Raw genomic sequence first — 10638 nt, 5'->3', positions numbered from 1 at the left:
TTAGTACTGGAGGGCAGTGCAGAGGGTAAAAATCGTAGAGAGAGACCAAGAGATGAACACACGGAAACAGATTCAGAAGGATGTAGACTGCAGTAGCTACTGGGAGATGAAGGAGCTTGCACAAGATAGAGTAGCATTGAGAGCTGCATCATACCAGTCTCTGGATTGAAGATCACAACAACAAATAACAGAGAAAATGAAAATGTATCAGGTGTGCAGGCTGCCTAAACTGCAGTGGCGTAGCGTGGTTGTAAAGGTTGGGGAGACTCTGCAGTTGTTTTAGGCAGACAAAATAGTACAAAAAACAATAATTTAAACAAATGAAACAAAATGCATCAAATAAAACAACAACTACTACCCTACCACTATTACCGCCACTAATAATAATAATAATAACTAACTTGTTCAAGAAACGATGACAAATTTGTAGAACTCCAGCAGCAAGAGAAGAAGCACTTACATTTCCTTGTACACAAGTGCAATGCACGTGACTTTTCTTTCCACGAATAAGTCTATTACTCGATCTACAAAGATCTGATCACCGCATAGCTCTTTTCTATTGCTAAAGTGCTCAAACACGGGAGTCGGATGTCGGACATTGAATTCCTTAAATAATTCTTCACTCGTTTAAGAGAACTCATGCTTCGTTCACTGCTTGCTGTTGTTGCGGGTAGGGTCAAATCCAAACGCAGGAACTTCGTTGTTTCTTCATAAACGGAGTCTAAATGATTGACAATGTACTTTAAGAGGATTCTTGGAGGTAAGTGTTTTTTCTCATCAACGTATATGTTACACAGTTCATTTTCAAGTTGTTCTTGCTTGAAAAAAGGATACTGTTCTAATAATTGAAGCAGTTTCAACTTTGGAAATTCTTTTTGGTAGTTTGGGAAACACTTTTCGTTCAAAAGTTCAAGAAACTGAATTAGGGGAAAGTCTTGAAACCTTCTTTCCATCTGAAGAATTTGCAAATCCAGTATCTCGTAAGTTAGTGCCCTGAGAGATGTCTTTTGACTGTCACAAAATGAGAAGTTGCCATTAAAACAGAAAGTGAATTTAATGCATTCATCAACGAATGTTTCCTTTGTTAATTGTCGTAAGTTTCTCAAAACAGTTCTTATTTCTTCGTGGCAAGCAATTATACTGACAGATATTGACTGAAGAACATTAAAGAGATGATCAACATAAACAAAGCACCCTCGGCAGAAGCAAAGCAAGTAGACAAACGTAGGATCATCCATCCGTCGTTTCATTCCCACAGCACAGCTCAAAGATTCTGGGTCCCACTGAGAGTCCATATCATCAAATATATAGTTAAAACACTATATAGCCTTAAGAAATGACTAGATGTTGTTGAAACTGCCCTGGAACGAAAGTTCCAGCGAGTGTTGCTAGCATGTGGCAGTTTAAATCCTTTCTCAGTTAGCAACACAGTTCGTTTTGATGATTTGCTGAAAAACGAATGGAATACAGTAATCATTCGTACTTGTCGTATGATTTTGGAGGCATGTAACAGTACCAAATTCAGTTGGTGTGCGTAGCAATGAATAAACAGCGCATAGGGACAGAACTGTTTCACGAATTGTTGTAGTCCTCTTTCTCTGCCCGCCATTACTGAAGCGCCATCATATGTTTGACTAACCACTTCTCTTTCCACTTTCCATTCTTTCAATACTGCATGAATAATGTTTGACAAACCTTCAGCAGTTTTATTTCCAGAAACATCGTAAAATATTTCCTCAATTTTGTCTGCAATACAATACCTGAATGTTATACTCATCTGACTCTTGCATGACACGTCTAATGTTTCATCAGTCTGAATCGAAATGAAATTGCAGTTCTGAATTTCAGATTTTATTATCTTATTAACTTCCAGAGTTATCATTTCTATTACATCATTCTGTATATCTGGAGAAGTTCCTTTAAAGGTTGAAGATGATGACAGATGGTCTCGGATTAACTGCTCTCCTTGAGCTAGTAAATCCAACAATTCCAGATAGTTACCTTTGTTCCTGGAGGATTCGTCTTCTCGATGGCCTCGAAAGGCTAGTTCTTGTTTACAAATACAATTGCCTGAATAAGACGAGCCAATACTCTCCTGTTGGATGCAACTTGTTTGTTGTATTTTATTGCTGTCAGACGAGCGGCTTCAGAAAGGGCGTGCTCATTCTACTTTTGCCAATAACTGAAATCATTCTTTGTACTGCAGGTGACGTTTTGATATTTGATGCTTTTGTGCTTTCCTGTCAAAGTTCTTTACTATACAAATGCCCTCATTGCATCATTCCTTTTCACCACCAAACAGAAGACATATTTAACAATATAAGTTGTTATTAACTGCATTCACAGTCAGCCAAGCATACTTTTCGTATCAGGCTGTCTGAAAAGTGCGTTTTTGTTTGGCTTCACTTAAAACTACACTGAGTATAAGAGTAGGTCGTTTGTTCTTCAACTCGCACTTTTTCTCGTACGATAATGTAGAAAAAGGCGTTTTTAATAAAAATTATATAAGGTGTTCAGTTGATGGCTCACTCATGTTGGCGACACAACGAAAATATGCACTAAAATCACACAAGAATGACTACGAACACAAACGGCGCGACTGTTCACTTCCGTGTTAAAAGCCAGCATAGAAGCGGCAGAGACTAGTCTCGATACCTGCTACTTAGTGGTGGACAGGAAATCGCGTATCTGTTAGAAATCACAGTGACTGAGAAGTCACAGATATCACAGTAGCAACTTTACAGAATCTAACTGCGATTTCAGTCACAGTTAGCAGTCGCAAGTAGTATTTCATATTCAAAGACGTGAGCCATCTATTGGTCGAATTTAGCACTGCTTTCTGCGATTTCAGTGACAAGTCGCAACTAAGAGTCGCAAGTAGCAACTAAAAAGCGCGGTTAACAGTGGCATCTGTTGGCCAAAGTTCGTACTACGTCCATCTCTGCGGTACGCTATGGAGTCTAACTGCGATTTCCGTGACAAGTCGCAACTAAGAGTCGCAAGTAGCAACTAGAAAGCGCGGTTAACAGTGCCATCTGTGGGTCAAAGTTTGTACTACGCCCATCTCTGCGATACACTATAGAGTCCCAACTGCGATTTCCGTGACAAATCGCAACTAAGAGTCGCAAGTAGCAACTAAAAAGCGCAGTTAGCACTGCCATCTGTTGAGCAAAGTTCATACTACGCTACTCGCTACCGAGTCAAACTGCGATTTCTGTGACAAATCGCAACTAAGAGTCGCAAGTAGCAACTAAAAAGCGCAGTTAACATACTTTTCCTAGTGTCATCTGTTGACCGACGTACGTACTTCGTTATTGAGGCCTTGTGCCTCACGAGATCGATGTGCTGTGTGTGCATATGAAGGCCTTATTTCAATAGTGGTACAAGTCCATTTTTGTTCATTTTGAGATACAGAGTCGTAAAGTTAAATGAGCGCTGACAAATCTGCATTTGAGATACCAGAGATATTCAAGCATATGGCTTCTTGCTAGAGATGAAGCTTTATTTATGTTTGTTTGGATCATTAATTTCAGAAGCATTATAGACAGAAAAGTGGAGGTAATGGACTTGTACCACTATTGAAATAAGCCCTTCATATTATATGATGACATGCACATTCAGCATCAGTTATGGTTGGTCAAATACTGCTGTGACTCTGAATGTATTATATTAATAAGAAGCAACATTGCCTTTTTCTCCTGAAAATATCAAGTAACGTAACAAATGTGTTTGATTCTGCTTCCAATATGACAGTTTTGGTTAATACTCCACATGCCTACAGGACTTTGCAATGTTAGCGCAGCAGAACTCAGACATCTGTATAAGTGTAGAGAAATGAAAACAGTCATATGAATGCCTCTCTTTTGTTCCGACACAGTTCAAGACTCGGGAGAAAAGTTTTACACCTGGTGTTCTACATGGCAACTTCACACACAAGAACTTTTTGCCGACACTACTACCACCTACATAAGTAAGCTTTTCCTGTGTTACTTTCAAGGAATTCACTTAAGCTATTCCTGATTTAACTGTAAGATCTGCACTTCCCACTTTCGTATCAACAGCCTCAAAATGCATATTGTAGACTTCGGGATATGTTACAGGTCAGTGTCACAACAAGATTGTGGAGAAAGAGGGGGGGGCGGCATTTCACTCTCCAACAAGTGTTTACCAATAAATATGTGGCGGAAAATTAAGGGTATAGGACGGCTTAACATGTGGAAAATGAGATTTTCATTATTCGCTCATTGTATTTAACATTTATTATTCCTTTAAAATCGCACAACAACTTCAATAAAACACAGTTTAATCACTCATCTGCACACTTATTTCGCAATAATGTCACTTTTAAACTGCAAATCCTCTAAGAGCTCTCTTGAATCTTCACGAGTCTCTCCCTACAGCCTTGATGTGGATAGATACGTACAGCAACCAGAACTGTGTCTGCAAAATCACAAGGATTATTAAACAATTTTTGCTGTCACTAATTACAAGCAATATAATTGGCAGAGTAGATTGCTAACATTTGCTGTAATGAAAGCCACTCAATGGGGTATATTTCACATTTGCAAGAACGATCTCACTTAAGTAATTAAGTCCATCGAAACACTTACAAGGGAACATCCCCATCGCACCCCCCTCAGATTTAGTTATAAGTTGGCACAATGGATAGGCCTTGAAAAACTGAACACAGATCAATCGAGAAAACAGGAAGAAGTTGTGTGGAACTATGAAAAAATAAGCAAAATATACAAACTGGGTCGTCCATGCGTAAGATAGGTAATATTAAGAGGACTGTGAAGCGACGAGCGCCGTGGTCCTGTGGTTAGCGTGAACGGCTGCGGAATGGGAGGTCCTTGGTTAAAATATGCCCTCCACTGAAAATTTTGCTTTCTTTATTTTCGCAAAGTTATGATCTGTCCGTTCGTTCATTGTCTCTGTTCACTGTAATAAGTTTAGTGTCTGTGTTTTGCGACCGCACCGCAAAACCGTGTGATTAGTTGACGAAAGGACGTGCCTCTCCAATGGGAACCGAAAACATTTGATCGCAAGGTCATAGGTCAACCGATTCCTCCACAGGAAAACACGTCTGATATTTTGTATACGACACTGGTGACAGCATGTGCGTCACATGACAGGAATATGTTGTCGACCCACCTAACTAGTACACTTGGCGAATGGGTGAAAAGTTTCTTCTATCTTGCCCGATTTAGGTTTTCTTGTGCATGTAATAATCACTCCAAAAAAAGTGATGAAAACATAAGAGTTTTTCACATAAACTGAAAATAAAAAGTTAAAATTTTCAGTCGAAGTAAGATTTGAACCAAGGACCTCTCGCTCCGCAGCTGTTCACGCTAACCACGGGACCACGGAGCTCTGCACCTCACAGTGCCCTTAATATTACCTATGTTACTCATGGACGACCCAGTTTGTATATTTTGCTTATTTTTTTCGTAGTTCCTCACAACTTCTTCCAGTTTTCTCGATTGATCTGTGTTCAGTTTTTCAAGGCCTATCCACTGTGCCAACTTATAATTAAATCTGAGGGGGGTGCGATGGGGCTGTTCCCTTGTTAGAAACTAACCTCTCGTCTGACGAAAACGGTCTAAAGACGCAGTGGCAATTTCTCCAGATCTGCTGACAATGATATTTTGAGTTATCAGTTTACTGAGTGACTGAAATGTAGTTCGGGTACCTGGGAACATAACAATACGTTAGAATTCATTTTCTAAACACGAACTATTACGGTACTGTATGGCTACTTACATATTAATTACACTATTAATATTTTCACAGTTGTTTCTTTAATACAAGATTAAAGCCAACGGAAGAACAAACGTAAAACATACTTACCAATGACATGTTTGTTGAGATGCAATTTTCTGTGTGGACAGATGTAGCTTTTTCATGCGGTCGTAAGTCGCAGAAATCGCAGGAGTCATAGAAATCGCAGAAGTAGCAGAAGTCACAGAAATCGCAGAAGTAGCAGAAGTCACAGAAATCGCAGAAGTAGCAGAAGTCGCAGAAATCACAGAAGTAGCAGAAGTCGCAGAAATCGCGGAAGTAGCAGAAATAGCAGTGGCGGAGGGATACGCGACTTGGTTCCTTAACTGCGACTCTTAACTGCGACAAATCACAGTTAAGAATAACAGATACTGAAAAGTAGCATTCACAGAAATCACTGATATCGGAAAATCGCAGTTTAGCCCATCACAAGAGTGTATTGTATACAAAACACAGCAGAGATATTTTTGATACACTTCCAAGGATGTTCGAATACTTGACCCATAGATACTAGATAGTGTTCTCTATATTACTGCGACAAATCACAGTTAAGAATAACAGATACTCAAAAGTAGCATTCACAGAAATCACTGATATCGGAAAATCGCAGTTTAGCCCATCTCTACTGCTACTGCTAGCAAGTGCAGCGCACCGGCCTTCGTGGAAGAGGGGAAATGGAGGGGAGCCGAGAATGCCACTACAGCGCAGGCGCACACAGCCAGGTAAGGGAGGGGAGGCAGAGACTGAGAGCAGAGCAGTCGAGTCTCGAGCAGGCAGACACACCAACACTCAGGGTGCGGCGGCGCGGTCTACAAAACTGATGTCTTCGCACATTTAGTGCTCTTAGTAGAAAGTTGTTTATATTTTTGTTATGTATTACTATTGCATCTGTTTTAAGCACGAATACGGGAGAGACTAAGACTCCCCTCACGCTACGCCACTGCTAACTGTGTACACAAGGCTTGTGCTGAGTATGAGGAAGAAGACAATCAGTTCCTCTGTGAACGCTGCAGATAAACTGAAAAAGACAATAGCCAAAGACATGTTGAAGCGCCGTTTTTCATAAATTGTTTAATTTATCTTGAACGTAATTTTAAAACAAATTACAAACTGTCAAACCTTTGTATAGAATGATAAAGTTCGTATTACTTGAGAAAAATACGCACTTCTCAAAATGCAGTTAAATTATTATTTTTTGTATCGGGCTTAGTGGCCATTTTACCCTACCCAACAGGACAAAGTGCCCATTTCACAGATTAAGTTAAAAACTTTTTTTCTTTTCACAAAAAGTAACCGAAATACAGTACAACTGAAAATTTTCGCATAGACATAAATAATAAAGCTAACTAATTCCTAATTTTTCTTTTTTATATCAATTTTCATTTATATAAGATATTTATCTTAGTCTGGCCACTATGCCCAGCTTTTCCGTAGTTAAATTATCAGTTGCTGCCTGGTCATTTACAAGCCAATACTGCCCCGATGCCAGGCTATGATTTGATTCCAACCACTATTGCAAGTGATTTTTAATCAGGCACTCTGAAGTTTTGTTCATGCATGGTGAAAGAGAAGTACATCTATATGATGTGACCAGCTCTTCATCTTTATGTGGTTTCAGCTAAATCAGTACTTACGTTGTCCAATCATCTATTAGTGTGTCGTTCATCCATATTTAATTAAATATCTGTAACAGTTTTCTGGGTGTTACGTCAGAGAGATTTTCTGTTACATGGTACCGGTAGTGTATGATATCCTTGCTGGGCAAGTAATTTACCGCCTCTTTCATATCTTTCACCAGTTCTTTATACAAAAATTGTACAAGTGGATAACTGTAATCCCTTTATTATGGTGAACGAAATGGCTGGTCGGCTACAGAAGCTAGTGATATTAAGTTCACAAAGTCTTCAAGCCATGTATCATATAGTGGCTGATGATTAGTTGGGTTCAGGTATTGAGCATTAATTTCCTCCGTGTAAGGTTATTAGTTAGGGATTCACAAAAAAAAACGCCAACTGTTTTCTTTACTGCCGTAGCTATTTTCTGATATGCAACGAAGTTTGCTACATTCTGTTGTTTCCTGAAGTTACTGTACGCCAGGTTTCTCTGCGCTCTAGAGCACTCTTGTGTCCACCAAATAGGGGCCCATTGCTTCAAAACGATGACTTTCTTGGTTCTTAGAATGGAAGTTGATGCAGCTTCTTCAATAACTGTCTTAAGTTGTTCTTTCATTAATGATCTGTTCTTGCAGTAAATGTCGCAAAGCAATCCGTGCCACAAGAAAGTGGTGGACACATTGCCAAGCAGCTTATTGTCGATTAGTAGTTGTTAAATGTTTGCTAAGTAGCTAATCCTGCGGTTGATTACTGACAGGGACTGTCTGACGAAACATTACTCGCAGACTTCCCTCAGCATTCCAGCTGACTGGACAGTTCTTGTGAAATAAGACAGCAATTTAATGATGAAGAAGCTTCCTAAATTGGTTCATGGAAATAAGGAAGTGACGCTAGCAATATTAGTTCACCGTAAGTCTTTTTATAAAGCTGGTGCCAGTCCCCTCCCCCGCTCCTCTAGCAATACAAGACTACAAGACCCTAAATACCTATTTTTACGTTTCCTGTCGTAGGTCTCACAACTGGCACACCCGCACTTCAGGATGTATGGGTGGAACAAACCCTGGTAACTCAGGCACCCCTTGTGGCTGCTAAGGGATTCAGACCACTCGTTTCCAAGTGACCTAATTATCATGTCAACCTATCACATCCAAACCATCACTGTCTCACTACAACAAACGTCAGTCTATTCAGTTACCATCATTCCACATCGCGTAATGCCTTTACATTTAACGCTATACCCTGACACGCAATATGTAAGTAAATGCCAACTGCTAGGAGCCATTTGAAGTTAATGAAGACGTGTGCACCTTGTGATGTGGGAACTTTGTGATGATTTTTTCGTTCCCGCACACATGCCACTATGTCGGACAGTCGACTGATGAAAGAAATCGATTGTGGAATCACTCTTACAGTGCCAGTTTAATTACAAACTGACTTGCATGGAGTTTTATAAAAATGTAAGAGGAAAAAAAAGACTTGCTGAAAAAGGTGAAATCTTCCGAAAGATATGGTGTATCAGCTACTTCTGCCGCAACAAATTCCATATAATTGTGTTCTAAATAAAATTCAATTATATTAAATAAACTTTTACTTCTTTTCTAACCTCCGTCTCGAAGTGTTCCGATGAGGTCCCAGTTAGATATGGCAACCCTAATTGGAAGGCAATGTTTCTGAGAAGGAACTATCACTTTCTAAATGGAACAGCTTATCTATGTAGTAGTTTCGTTACTTAGTCGATCGTCAGCGTCATCTCATTTTATTATAGCTTAGGCTTATTACATTACATAGATAAAGGAAAGGCAAACCTACGTTTCTAGCATTTGTGGACTTGGAGAAAGCTTTTAACAATGTTGAATGGAATACTGTCTTTCAAATTATGAAGATGGCAGGGGTAAAACACAGGGAGCGAAAGGCTATTTACAAGTTGTACAGAAACCAGATGGCAGTTATAGGAGTAGAGGGGCGTGAAAGGTGACCAGTGATTGAGAAGGGAGTGAGACAGGCTTGTAGCCTATCCTTGATGTTATTCAATATGTACATTGAGCAAGCAGTAAAGGGACCCAAAGAAAAATTTGGAGTAGGAATTAAAGTTCAGGGAAAAGAAATAAAAACTTTCAGGTTTGTGGATGACATCGTAACTCTGTCAGGCGGAGCAAAGAACTTGGAAGAGCAGCTTATCGGAATGGACAATGTCTTGAAAGGAAGATATAAGATAAACATAAACAAAAGCAAAACGAAGATAAAGGACTGTAGTCGAATTAAATCTTGTGATGCTGAAGAATTAGATTAGGTTCACAAATGGTTGAAATGGCTCTGAGCACTATGGGACTTAACTTCTGAGGTAATCAGTCCCCTAGAACTTAAAACTACCTAAACCTAACTAACCTAAGGACATCACACACATCCACGCCCGAGGCACGATTAGAACCTGCGACCGTAGCGGTCGCTTGGTTCCAGACTATAGCGCCTAGAACCGCTCGGCCACCACATTAAATTAGGAAATGAGACACACAAAGTAGTAGATGAATTTCGCTATTTGAGGAGCAATGAGTACACTAAGCAGATTTAGGAGGATGTAGGTTGCAGTAGTTACTCAGAGATGAAGAAGCTTGCACAGGACGGAGTAGCATGGAGACTGCAACAAACTGTTATTTGGACTGAAGACCACAACAAAAGACTTATTAGGAATACCTGGACTTTTATTATAGTAGTATCTGTTTCCTTATGATCTGCAAATTGTTCATAAGTACTAAAATACCATATATTCTGACTACAGAACTGTTTTTTGTCATATACATACTATGCTGTATTTAATTTTTCAAGAATAATGTCATTTTCAAGACTTTACTTAGTTTTTCGCGTGAACATCCATTTATGACACAAGAATTCATTCTTTTAATATTGGCAAAACCTTTACGAAAAATGCAACTATGTTGCTCAAGAATGTATTTGTACATGTTGACAATAAACTGATGGATCATAAGCTAATTATCATCGTCATGTCACATACTGTTATTAACCTGTTCCAGATATGGGCACTGAAAAAAATTGATGTTTTTTATCGATACTGTACTAAAGTTCGTGATATGGCAACGTTCGTCAAAACCATATAATTTCCACAGACACTGCACTTGCAAAATTCAGCAATGACGCCCAATTATTGCAAAATTTTTATAGTTGATTTACTGTCACTCATTTTCTGAAGCAGAATTTTCGCAGTAAAAACAACTGACTCATCCATAAC

General features: G+C 39.3%; 1 long non-coding RNA gene across 1 annotated transcript; it reads right to left on the bottom strand.

The window, feature by feature from the left end:
* Positions 1–4272: 4272 nt before the first annotated feature.
* On the bottom strand, positions 4273–5911 carry LOC126147815 (uncharacterized). The gene is made up of 3 exons (XR_007530355.1): positions 5851–5911; positions 5582–5692; positions 4273–4440 (listed from the first exon to the last, which is right to left on the bottom strand). It is a non-coding gene; the product is annotated as an uncharacterized LOC126147815 (long non-coding RNA).
* Positions 5912–10638: the final 4727 nt, after the last annotated feature.

This window comes from Schistocerca cancellata, chromosome 2, assembly GCF_023864275.1.
Source record: "Schistocerca cancellata isolate TAMUIC-IGC-003103 chromosome 2, iqSchCanc2.1, whole genome shotgun sequence".
Taxonomy (NCBI): Eukaryota; Metazoa; Arthropoda; class Insecta; order Orthoptera; family Acrididae; genus Schistocerca; species Schistocerca cancellata.
Note: the sequence above shows the minus strand (reverse complement) of the source record. Positions and strands in the feature narration are given on the sequence as shown.